Below are 12,118 nucleotides of genomic sequence, written 5' to 3'. Positions count from 1 at the left end.
CTCAGCCCTGCGCGCCCGATCAACGATTTCCCCAACGTCCCCGGAGTGGGAGGAGCCAGCAGCAAAATATGCTAAATAGCTGGGGCTCATTTGCATAACCGTCGCAACGGCCGGGAGGGGCGGGGGAAAGAAAAAAGCAGCTCCTGCTGCACCCGGCTCCCCTGCTTCTTCGGAAGGGGCGTGGCCAAAAGAGGACTGGGCGGAGCCCGGGGCTCATTTGCATAACGGCCGGCGCGTGCTGGAGGTTGTGTTTTTTTTTGAATCAGTGGCGGCGGCGGCGGTGGGGGAAGCAGGCGGGCAGCTTGGAGACCGGACCACCACCGGCGGCTAGAGAGGCGGCACGCGCAGGTACGTCTTAGAGCGAGGAAGCGGAGGGACGGCGCGGGCTCGTTCTGTCTCCCTCAGGGGCCGTCTTGGCCGCAGCGCCCGTGACCACCTCACAACGACCGGACTCCGTCGCCTCAGGCAGCGCTCGGCGAGAAGAAGCGTCCCCAGCCACCCCTCCCCCCGTATCTTCTGCAAGGAGCCCTCCGCTGTGGATCCTCCTACGGACTCACTGCTGCGCCCAGGCGGCCGCTCCCGCTCGCGCCTCCTTGCCGCTCTGGCCGCTTGGAGGACCGCTCTATGATCACGAGGAGGAGCGGCGTTCGAGCATGCGCAGTGTGTAAGCGCGCCTGAAAGCTCTCCTTGCCCTGTGGTGGTGGAGGGAGCGGCAGCAGCAGGAGCTTGCGCTGTGGACCACGAGGGCTCGGCGGTCGGAGGAGGCGGCTCTTGTGCCCTGCCCTGGAACCCCCGAGGACAGATCGGGGGCCCCTGGAGCAAGCGGTTAGTGGCGTGCTGGGGGGGCGTCTGGGTTGTTACTACAGCGGCTGCGCCCTTCGAGAAGGAGAGGCAGGCCTTCTGCTGTATGTGGATATCAGTACAAGCTGGCCCTTGGCCCAGGCTAGAGACCTGTCCACACTTTCCCGGAAGCAAGCCCCGTTGACTGGAATGGGATTTACTTCTGAGTAGCCAGGCATAGGCTGGGGCTCTGAATTGCTACCTGAAATTATTCAGGGAAAGCATCTTGAGACTCCCACTCCTCCTAACATATTTCAAGGTCAACTTAAAATTTATTAATTATTAATACTGTAACAAATAAATAAATATTTACTTACCTATTTAAGAAAGTTGACCTGAAAGCTCGTTAGGAGGGGCAGGGTCTCAAGGCATACTGCCTTCCTCGGAGGCTTCATAGAGTTTCATAGACTCTAGGCAGCTTAGATTGTCATCCTAAACACACTTTCCTAGATCTGAGTAGATGTGCATAGGATTGGGCTCTTACATAGGCAGGCTGACCATAAAGTCTATCTAAAAAAAAACTGGTGTTTTTTTTTACAAGTAATATTATATGAGAGAGATACATAGAATCATCCATTACTTAGCCTCCAATGTAATATATAATTTACTCCCATCTTCTCCCCGCCCCCCAAAGGATTTTGGAGGTGAATAGGATGGGGTTGTGTTGGGTTTGAAACACACAACCACAAAACTCTGGTTAGCTTTTTAATCTGCTTTTTAAAAGTGCTGTAATGTCTTCAGTGTCTGCAGGAAAATATACAGTATAACCAAAGTAAAAATGCAGCACTGTATTGAATTGATGGTGTTCTTTACAAAATTTGGTGTTCTTTACAAAATTTGGTTATTGAACGCCATGTTCTTTCTTCTAGCACAGTTAACTGGGTACTGTTAAGAAATGACCTTGTAGTGCTCAGCTTTCCTGTTGCGTAAACAACTATTCATGTGGGAGAAGCTGCCTTCCTCTTGGGGTAGTATAGGTTAAAAGTGAAACCCGGAAGGGGAGGGGTTGCTGTGTGTATAAATAACATGTTGATTCATATGCCAGAGAAAGTACTCCTTTCTTGTACATGTTTTCAGAAGTCCTATTCTGTATTGTAGCAGTCATTGTTGTGAGATATTTTGTGGACCCAAGGTAGTGGTGGAACCTTAGTGGGTCTGACATAGAATGCATCTTGATTTAGTTCTCTTTTCCAAAAGGAAAAAAATCCTTGTGATGCTGTTGAAATAAAAGCTAAACTATGATCCAAAGAAGAAAAAGTGGTGCGTGCTTCTTGAGATTCTCTTTTGAGGTTCTCTTGAGAATTTTTCCTTGCATGTAATGGTAACTTATTTTAATACAGTATTTCTTTTCAAGTAGGTAGATGCGTGAATAAATCAGTATGTTATGTTTACGACAATTGTATTTGACAGTAAATGAATATCAGGAGAGAGGAATATCTCCCCTTACTTGTATTACAGATTCATGTGCTTTGAAATGCTCTAAAGCGCTATATAAATGTTAATTATTTCAATTACGTCAATGTACTCCACTCAAAGCATTATTAGAAGAGAGCATTATACAGTTGTGGTAAAACTGAAAGTGCAGAAAAATATGTTTCGCAGAATTGTAATTTTAGTCAAAGTTGTACATATTCTCGTTATACTTTACCATTTAACTTTGCTAATGGTTAAGTACAGCTGGAATGTCTGCAACCTGCAATCCTACCCACACTTATCCAGGAGTAAATTCCATTGACTATCATTGTTAAAAGTATATACATAGTAGCTTGTTAAAAGTACAGAGCTGCAACACTTCCCTAATGCAGTCACATACCATGGGAGCATCAAGTCTAATGTATTAAAAATAAAATATTGAAATGAATGGGGACCCACCTGAAATTGGCTCACGACCCACCTAGTGGGTCCCAGCCCACAGTTTGAGAAACACTTCCCTATAAGGACCCTCCATTTAAGGGCACTGCATTTTGCAAGGGGAAGGATAATACCCAATGTCTAAAGAAGTTGATTTACATTTATAAAGGGTACAAACATTTCAGTTGCCTTATCAATTAGGTTTTCAGTAGTATGATCTTTATTAACTGAATAGTGGGGTCAAGTGCTTTTGTTTTATAAAGCACACTTGGCAGGAGATACTATTGTGTGGTGTAGCTGGCTTTGAGTTGCGTGGGACTGGTAAGAATTTATGGTACTGCTTATAAGAGGACTTTCTTTGCTGTCATATTTTTGTAATGTACATACTGACAGTCATGTTTATGCATCTGGATTGTTAGGTAAAATAAAATGTTAATTAAAAATATCAAGATGGATCCTGTGTCAGTGGTTCTCCATGTAGCCATTAGCTTCCATTTTCTTCTTTAACAGGCAGTCTGAATGCTAGGGGAACACAGTCAGAACATTAACAAGTAGCTGCTTGCTTGCTTGTTGGACTTTGCTGTTACAGTGTCTGTAAAAAGCAAAAAATATGCCTGATAGTTAAAGATGAAAACAGAAGGTAATGGGTATGGAGCATAGGGCCCCCTTTTTATCTGCAGTTTCTGTATCGGGGGGGGGGGAACGGGGACTGGAAAGGATCCCCCAAAGATACGGGGGGGAGTGCCTATAGTTGTAAAAACTGCATGCTTGTGTGGTTCCATGAAGAGAGAGTTATTTCAACATACATAGGTATTTATATACTGCCTTTCTCTGTTTTTTAGACAGCATTCATGGTGGTTTACATGGGCAGGTTAGTTTAAACCACCATTTTTCAATGGGGTTTTTACAATGTGTTCTGTGAAGGTTCACAAACCAGATGTTGTCTTCATTTTTATATCCTTTCATCTTTCCAAGATGCTTGGAGAAACATACATGAGATGTTTTGCACTTAATCCTCACAACAGTTCTGTGTAGTAGGCAAGCTCTTGGATAATGAGTAGTATAAGGAGTTGTCTTCTGAGCTTCATGGCTGAGAGAGAGTGCACGTGACATGTGCATATAGGTTGATTAAGAACCTAGAACATGATTGGTGGAGCAGCAGTTGAACCACCATTATGCGAGGCACATAGTTTTCTTGTACTAAATATGTTGAAAAAGAAACTTTAAAAGGTACTTTTGCTTCCAGTTATATCCGCAGTTACTAGTTACATTGTTTCAAGACAAAACAGCAGTAAACCTTTCCTTTTAACAGTGACTCCTGAACACTGAATCCAACAGTGCTCATTTTATTATTATAAATATTTATATGCCACCCTTGCCCCCCATTCAGAGTGGCGCTCAAAATGTCATAAAAATGTTAGGCACTGTCATTATGAAATAATCATGTTTCAGATTTACAGTATTGGTGGAAAACAAACTTGTTACTTCTAAAACAAAATTCATCATTTTACTCTTTGGTGTTTATGATCCTTTAATGTTTGTTTAGTTACCTCTGTTGAATGTATGAAACTGCCTTATACTGAACTAGACCCCTGGCCCCCCTACACAAGTACTGTATGCCAGTGGTTCTCGCACAGTTAGCACCGGGATTGACTTTTTAGAATAAAAAGGAGCAGAAGTGATGTCATGACTGGAAGTGGTGACATCAAGCAGGAAAATTTTAAACTATCTTAGGCTGTAGTTCTACTCATACTTACCCAGGAGTAAGTCCCATTGCCTTTCATTGTTAAAAGTATATATGTAATAACCTGTTAAAAGTACAGATCTGTAACATTTCCACAATGCAGTCACATGCCATGGTAGCATCAAGTCCAATGCATTAAGAATAAAATACTGATATGAATGGGGACCCACCTGAAATTGGCTTGCAACCCACCTAGTGAGTCCTGACCCACAGTTTGAGAAACACTGGTCTATACTGATTGACACTGGCTTGCTAGGGTTTTGGAGAGGGGTCTTTCTCCCCCTGTAAGTAAAAGCCTTTGTATACAAAGCATGTGCTCTGCCCCTGAAGTCCTTCCCTGTATAGACCCCTGAAATATGTTCCAGATTTCCAAATTTAATGAAAGTAGAAGAAGATTCCATCTTTAATAATGGAATAGCTGTAACTTATTAAATAGTAAATCATCTCACACTTAAAAGAAATTATGCTGCTTTGCAGAAGTCCAAACATTTTGACATTAACTTATTGGATTAGCCATTATTTGCTATTGCCACAAACTCCTTAAGTCCTCTGACTTTGGTTATATAATATTAACTTATTAAAAATGTGGTGGTTAAGCAACTGCAAGCATTGTTAATGGTTGATATCTTTGGAAAGAAAAGAGAAAGTGGTTCATGACCAAAACCTCTAGAATCTAAAAGCCTCATGTCATGTAACAAACCAATAACACTTTTTTAGGACTGTGAATGAACCTGACCAAGTAGTTTCCATTAAAAAAAATTGTTTTATTTCCTAAGTTTCCTTCAGTGAATGGAAAGCTGTTCTACTTTTTGCAACCTTCTGTATTTCCTATAGGTCTACTCTGGGGCCCCCTGACACCCCCCCCACAGTGATATTTAGCATGTGCAGTTGTGTAAAGGAGACAGTGGGGAAGTTTACATTTATGAGCTTCCTTCTACATATGCTTTCAAGATATAACCCATTAACACAAGAAACATCAATTTAAAAAATGAATAACAAAAATAAAAAGATATGAGAAAAGTGACTGAAAATAACTTTTCAAAAGTTTTTTAAAAGTCACATTTCAGTACTCTGAAATTTGGTTATCTGACAGTCTGTTGTATCTTCTGTGTGTTCTCCCCTGAGGGCAAGGTGTTTTCTCAGTAACCTTGGGGTTGCATTTGCTAAAGGGACGGGACATGGTACTAGGTCAGAAGTCAAAATGTATTTGATTAACAGGTCAGTACACAATCCTACTCATATGCATAAATATATTAAAGTTAACCTTTAAATATCAAATGCAGGTACAAGAAATATGATTTCATACTGCAGGCGTATGTTGCTTAACCTTATGCTTAACAGCAGACCACATATAGGATGGTGGTCAAAGCACAAGAAAGAGACTCTTAATGAGACAATCAGGTTTCCCATAGCCTGCAGCAAAGTGTCTGTTCACACAACAAAGAGTCTCTTAATGAAAAGAAGAAGCAATCTGTCTCCAGTAACCTGTGTAGCCAGTGAGTGTCTGGGAGTGTCTGTCACACACAAAAGGCACTAGATTGGGCTGAATGTTCGCTTAACAACCCAATTACGTAATAACTGGTATCGGAATGTATCCCCATCGTTAAGTGATGCACACCTGTACAAAATTCATAAGCAATTTATGATGGAGAGGCTATAAATGGCTAAACATTTCTTTTTTCCCATGGGAATAAAGTACAGGTCCAGCCTTGTTGTACACTGATTTTTTTATACATGGATTTGACTCAACACGCATGGTCACTGCAAGTGAGAACGAATGTGCTGATCCCTGGAGAAGGAAAAATGCATCCCTTTAAAATCAGTTTAAAAAACTGAACAGTCCTGTAACAATAGCCTCATTAATGAGAGAGAGAGAGAGAGAGAGAGAGGGTGGCTGGCTGACAATCCATCAATCCTTCTCTCTCCAGGTGACCCCTCCCCCCCGAGCACTTGAAAGAAAGGTGATCAGTTTGCATTGGTGAAGGGAGGGGCTGAGTAAAGTGCCTTTCTGAGCACTTGGAGGAAACGATTGATTGGTGGATTGTCTTCTTAATGACTCTTACATCACAAAAGTCAGTAAGGCTGTTTTTAAATCACCCGAGCAAGGGAACTTTTTTAAAAAATGGATTTGCTTTAGTGCATTTTTTGCCATCCACGTGAGTTCTGGGAATGGAACCCATGTAAATAACGAGGCTCAACCTGTATATACAGTGGTGGTTTATCATTGTAAATGTTTTGTTCCACAGTGATTTTTCAGCCTTTTTCATCTCAGGCATACTGACAAAGTGCTAAAATTTCCAGTTCATTCTATCAGTTTCTTGACAATTGACAAGGCACACCATGCTGCCAGTGGGGGGCCCAAATCCCCAGTGGACCTATTTATAAATTATTCTCTCCCAAACCCCCACGGCATACCTGCAGACTATTCATGGCAGGTTGAAAATAGCTCCTCTATAAGAATATGTTTTATTTGTAACATAAAGTTAGGAAGACATTTCATTTTACATTTCAGAACTATGTCAAAATATTTAATATTTCAACAGAAAGTTGCTCATTGTTAGACTTAAGGCTGGTCTAAGATGTCAAAGCATATCTTCTGTATAGTCCACCAACAGAAGAAAATAAATGGAAATGGGAATAAGTAACTTTGTGGCACACAACAAGAACTTGCATTACTTGGTATGTAAACATCAATATTACATGCATAGATGGAAGGAAGATGTTCTACAGGAAAAACTCAAACAGATCTACAGTACAAATACCATAACAAATAGGGTTAAAAGAAAATTTCCCAAATGTTTCAGTTCTTCCTGTCAAGTTTCCAAAGTCTTCCTCAATATTTATGAAGTAGATTTTCCCTTTGGCCTGCATATCTGTAATGCAGCCCTTGGTTGTTAAAGTAAATAAATGCTTCCATAGCAGAATTTTGTAAAAACAGAAGTTCATGAGTAAAGATTAGGTAGGATGAGATGGCAAAAATAGCTTTTTTTCCTGTTTCATAATTTGAGATTTTAGTCGCTTGTATCATATCCAAGAACTAGGCCTGTATGTACCTGACAAAATAATTAATTAAGCACCATTATCAAATTATGAGTCCAGACACCATGGCACCTTGGATTTTCTTTTTAGCCTAAATCAAACAAGGATTTTAGTTCCTTTATGGACAAATCTGCCTCAAAAATAGACACTGAAAGGAAAAATATTTATTTGACAGATTTGTATTCCACTTTTCATTGTAAAAATAAGCCCAAGGTGGCTAAGAAAATCAGTATCTGATTAAAAGTTCTAAAGTTCCCACTCCTGTGCTGCAAGGATTGTAGCCAAAATGGGACCTCCAGCAAGGAAGTGGCCGTTCTTGGTATTTACTGAATTCCAGATGAGTATAGAAGTTAGGAACTGTCATAAGAACATAAGAACAGCCCCACTGGATCAGGCCATAGGCCCATCTAGTCCAGCTTCCTGTATCTCACAGCAGCCCACCAAATGCCCCAGGGAGCACACCAGATAACAAGAGACCTCATCCTGGTGCCTTCCCTTGCATCTGGCATTCTGACATAACCCATTTCTAAATCAGGAGGTTGCGCATACACATCATGGCTTGTACCCCGTAATGGATTTTTCCTCCAGAAACTTGTCCAATCCCCTTTTAAAGGCATCTAGGCTAGATGCCAGCACCACATCCTGTGGCAAGGAGTTCCACAGACCGACCACACACTGAGTAAAGAAATATTTTCTTTAAGCTGGCCTAACTTGCCCAACACTCAATTTTAGTGGATGTCCCCTGGTTCTGGTATTATGTGAGAGTGTAAAGAGCATCTCCCTATCCACTCTGTCCATCCCCTGCATAATTTTGTATGTCTCAATCATGTCCCCCCTCAGGTATCTCTTTTCTAGGCTGAAGAGGCCCAAACGCTGTAGCCTTTCCTCATAAGGAAGGTGCCCCAGCCCCGTAATCATCTTAGTCGCTCTCTTTTGCACCTTTTCCATTTCCACTATGTCTTTTTTGAGATGCAGCGACCAGAACTGGACACAACAGGTGTGGCCTTACCGTTGATTTGTACAACGGCATTATAATATTAGCCGTTTTGTTCTCAATACCCTTCCTAATGATCCCAAGCATTGAATTGGCCTTCTTCACTGCCGCCGCACATTTGGTTGACACTTTCATTGACCTGTCCACCCCCCCAAGATCTCTCTCCTGATCTGTCAGACAGCTCAGAACCCATCAGCCTATATCTAAAGTTTTGATTTTTTGCCCCAATGTGCATGACTTTATACTTACTGACATTGAAGCGCATCTGCCATTTTGCTGCCCATTCTGCCAGTCTGGAGAGATCCTTCTGGAGCTCCTCACAATCACTTCTGGTCTTCACCACTTGGAAAAGTTTGGTGTCGTCTGCAAACTTTGCAACCTCACTGCTCACCCCTGTCTCCAGGTCATTTATGAAGAGGTTGAAAAGCACCTGTCCCAGGACAGATCCTTGGGGCACACCGCTTTTCACTTCTCTCCATTGTGAAAATTGCCCATTGACACCCACTCTCTGCTTCCTGGCCTCCAACCAGTTCTCAATCCATGAGAGGACCTGTCCTCTAAATCCCTGACTGTGGAGTTTTTTCAGTAGCCTTTGGTGAGGGACTGTGTCAAACGCCTTCTGAAAGTCCAGATTTATAATGTCCACGGGTTCTCCCGCATCCACATGCTTGTTGACCTTTTCAAAGAATTCTGTAAGGTTCGTGAGGCAAGACTTACCCTTACAGAAGCCATGCTGATTCTCCTTCAAAAAACAAAACCCCCAAAGTAGTTTGCTTCTTGGGGGGAGTCTCAGTGTGAGACTGAATTCCTAAAGAGGCTTTATCATGCACTGGAACACTCATTCATTTCCTGCCTGGAAATTGATGGGGTGAGATAGGTGATGGTCTGTTTTCAACATTAGTAATACAATACACTGGAAAAACTGTGTGAAAGAAAGTAAGGAAGAGATTCAAAACTGGAAAAGAGCCAGGAAGGTAGAATATACAGCGAGTTATATTTCAGTGTGATTTAAGGCATATTTACCCCAAAATAAGACACAGAGTCTAGTGCAGTGTTTCTCAAACTGTGGGTCAGGACCCACTAGGTAGGTCATGAGTCAGTTCCATGTTGTCCCCATTCATTTCAATATTTTATTTTTCATACATTAGACTTGATGCTCCTATGGTATGTGAGTGCATTTGGGGAAATGTTACCGCAGAATTTGAAGAGTCTTCTGAAAGTAATCTTACAAGAGGCGAAGACCATAGAGGTTCATGTGCCATGAGAAGAAAAATATTGAGAATTGTTGTTTTAACGGCTAAAGGTGAACAACTGAGCTGTAGGGCGAGGCACCATTTTGTTGTGTGACTTGCTGCTTGTAATAAATTGCTGTTGATCTTCCCTGGTGACTCAATAGTTTTCACTGACCTGACTGCAATGAACAGGGAAAGAGACAGCCTTTTTCTTGAAATGGACACCTTGCATTCCTTCTGTCAATGTTTTTTTAGGGATCCATTTGTAATTATGCTAGTGTTCTTTGGAGATACAATGTTTCTAATGAATGGTAACTGGATGTAATATGTATTGATAGAGAGAGCCTCTGTAATTTGGAGGCATGAGCTGCCTTTTGTTAGGGCCCGATTGTAGCCAACTTTCCAGTGCCAGTGCAACCATGCCAGAGGGGCATGTGCTGCATCATGAGGTGGGGGGGCAGTCATGGAGGCCTCCTCAAGGTAAGGGAATGTTTTGCCTCTAGGCTGCATTGCAGCTGTTATCAGCACTGGCAAGTTGGATAGGATTGGGCCTTTAGATTGTTATTTAAAGTTTGCAACATGGTGCTGTAAACAAGATCAGTATTTTTGTTTTAATGCAAGTGTAGAATTGTGTATGAGCTAGGATTCTCCTGTAGATTTGAATAGTGTTCTATTGCAATCTCATCTGCAAAAACAGGATTCTACTCTCTACTGTTCGTCTTGGTTGCAATAGATTAATGTTTAGTATTTTAGCCATTTTTTGCTCTGATAAGAACATCTGCCAAGACTTACTGCAGTCATTGTATTTTCCTCTTGTCACATAAACTTTTCAAAGTGCATTTAGCTCCAGAATTTGCATCCTGTCTGAACATGCAAACATTTTATTATGAATGTTGATAAAAACTTGTTATAATATTAATATTAGTGAAATACTTTCTCAGTAGTTTTCTGAGAGTAAAAAAGGCAAAGTGTAATTTTGAATTGTAAATTTTGGTGGCCCTAGGGTATCCTTAAATTCTCTAGTGCCACAGCTTCAGTGTTTTGTACTTCCCTCCCTCAAAAAAAAATTAAGAACAAAAATTGAGTTGCTTTTCAAACACATGAAAATATTCTGAATTGATTACATGAAAACAAATTAGAGACCTGGTATAGCATAGTAGCTAACAGACTTAAATCACTATACAAATGCATAATATTATATTACATTAGAACTCTGCACAGTAGGCTATACCAGCCATTCAACTTCATGATTCAAAGTAAACAACTGAGCATATTGGTCAAAATTCAGAAATTGAACTCAGTTTCTGAAGTTATGCTGTTCCTTCTGTGCCATTTAAATTACTGGATATTTGGTATTTGAAATAGTAATCTGGGGCTTTTCTAACTAATAGGGTCACCGAACCATAGTTAGCGAGCCACATGCAGCTCTCAGAAATTTATTGGTTGAGCTCCTTTTTGCATCACAATTACTTTAAAAGATAAATAAGAGATTTGCTAGCTTTATAATTATTTACCAGGTATAGACTGTGAGTCCACTGAATTAAAGCATGCTTAATGTTACGTTAAGTAAATAAGAATTTAAATACTTTGTAAATATTGTAGCTGTCAAGCATCTGATGTTTATCATAAGCAATTCTTAAATTAAGCAGGTTTGGCCACCTTTGCTATATAAATAACATGCCCTATTAACATACCTGCATTTTCCTGTGAAGACAGAGGAATAAAGTGGCTACAATAGACTTAGATGATAGTAAAAGTTTCTATAAATTTGTACACACCAGCTAAATGCCGAATCTTATTTTTGTTGACAGAGACCTAAAGTTTCAAGATTAGGCAGTGTTTAGACAGCGACCTAAATGTGGACAAAAATGTCCAATGTTGCTTAGGGTGGCCACACATGTTCGTGTGTGTGTTTGTTAATGTATAAAATGTATCAACATAAAGAAGGGCAAACTGTCACTGCCCTCCTCCACGTTGCACTTTGCACGATATAATTTTGTAAAATGGAGTGCATTGAGGGGGGAGATGGATCAGTGACAGTCCGGGCCTTGGTGCCACCCGGGGCCATGACTGCAAATTGCCGCCCACCCCCGCCCCACTGGCTGGACTACCGCCCCCCGGCCCCATCTGCTGTCTCCGTTTCAGAGGGCCAGAGAGACAGTGTGCAGGTTCCCCAACCCTCCAAAGACCTTGCAAGAACCTCGGAGGGCTGAAAAAAGACTCTTCCGGTTTCCCCATGAAACCTGAACTGATGTTTTTCAGCCCTTTGAGGGCCTTACAAGACCTATGGAGGATTGGGGAAGGCTGTGCAAAGCCTCACCACCCCTCCAGGAGGCAGCGGGTGGAACTGTCCCACTGATGTGCTGCCCATGGTTAAGTGACCCTTTGGCCTCACCAGGCACGCCACTGAATTGGATT

General features: G+C 41.5%; 1 protein-coding gene across 2 annotated transcripts in view; it reads left to right on the top strand.

Annotated features, from left to right (window-relative positions):
* Nucleotides 1–252: 252 nt before the first annotated feature.
* Nucleotides 253–12,118, top strand: part of ATF7IP (activating transcription factor 7 interacting protein) — a 104,609-nt gene continuing 92,743 nt past the window's right edge. The window contains exon 1 of one of the 2 annotated variants that reach the window (XM_066633643.1): nt 253–825. The gene's annotated coding sequence lies outside the window, so the exon portion shown is untranslated. The remainder of the gene's footprint in view (nt 826–12,118) is intronic. The other variant, XM_066633644.1, reaches the window with a different exon arrangement.

The sequence above is a fragment of the Tiliqua scincoides genome, chromosome 7, assembly GCF_035046505.1.
Source record: "Tiliqua scincoides isolate rTilSci1 chromosome 7, rTilSci1.hap2, whole genome shotgun sequence".
NCBI lineage: Eukaryota > Metazoa > Chordata > Lepidosauria > Squamata > Scincidae > Tiliqua > Tiliqua scincoides.
The sequence above is the reverse complement of the archived record's forward strand: the minus strand, read 5'-3'. Positions and strand labels throughout refer to the sequence as shown.